Below are 502 nucleotides of genomic sequence, written 5' to 3'. Positions count from 1 at the left end.
TAACCAAGAGATCACTGATGAAATCAAAGAGAAAATCAAAAAATACCTAGAAACAAATGACAATGAAAAAAAGACAAACCAAAACCTACGGGATGCAACAAAAGCAGTTCTACGAGGGAAGTTTATAGCAATACATTCCTAACTCAAGAAACAAGAAACATCTCAAATAAACAACCTAACCTTATACCTAAAAAAAGAGGATTAACTATGCAAAGTGTTTAGAACAGTGTGTGGCACACAGTAAATAAACATTAGCTATTATTAAAGAAAAAAACAATAGCAAAGATCAATAAAACTAAAAGCTGGTTCTTTGGGATTCACAGGAGAATTCTATCAAACACTTAGAGACGAGCTAACACCTATCCGTCTCAAACTCTTACAAAAGATAGCAGAGGGAGGAACACTCCCAAACTCATTCTATGAGGCCACCATCACCTTGATACCAAAACCAGACAAAGATGTCAAAAAGAAAGAAAACTACAGGCCAATATCACTGATGAAC

The sequence above is a fragment of the Physeter macrocephalus genome, chromosome 6, assembly GCF_002837175.3.
Source record: "Physeter macrocephalus isolate SW-GA chromosome 6, ASM283717v5, whole genome shotgun sequence".
Classification (NCBI taxonomy): domain Eukaryota; kingdom Metazoa; phylum Chordata; class Mammalia; order Artiodactyla; family Physeteridae; genus Physeter; species Physeter macrocephalus.
This window is presented reverse-complemented; position numbering follows the sequence as displayed.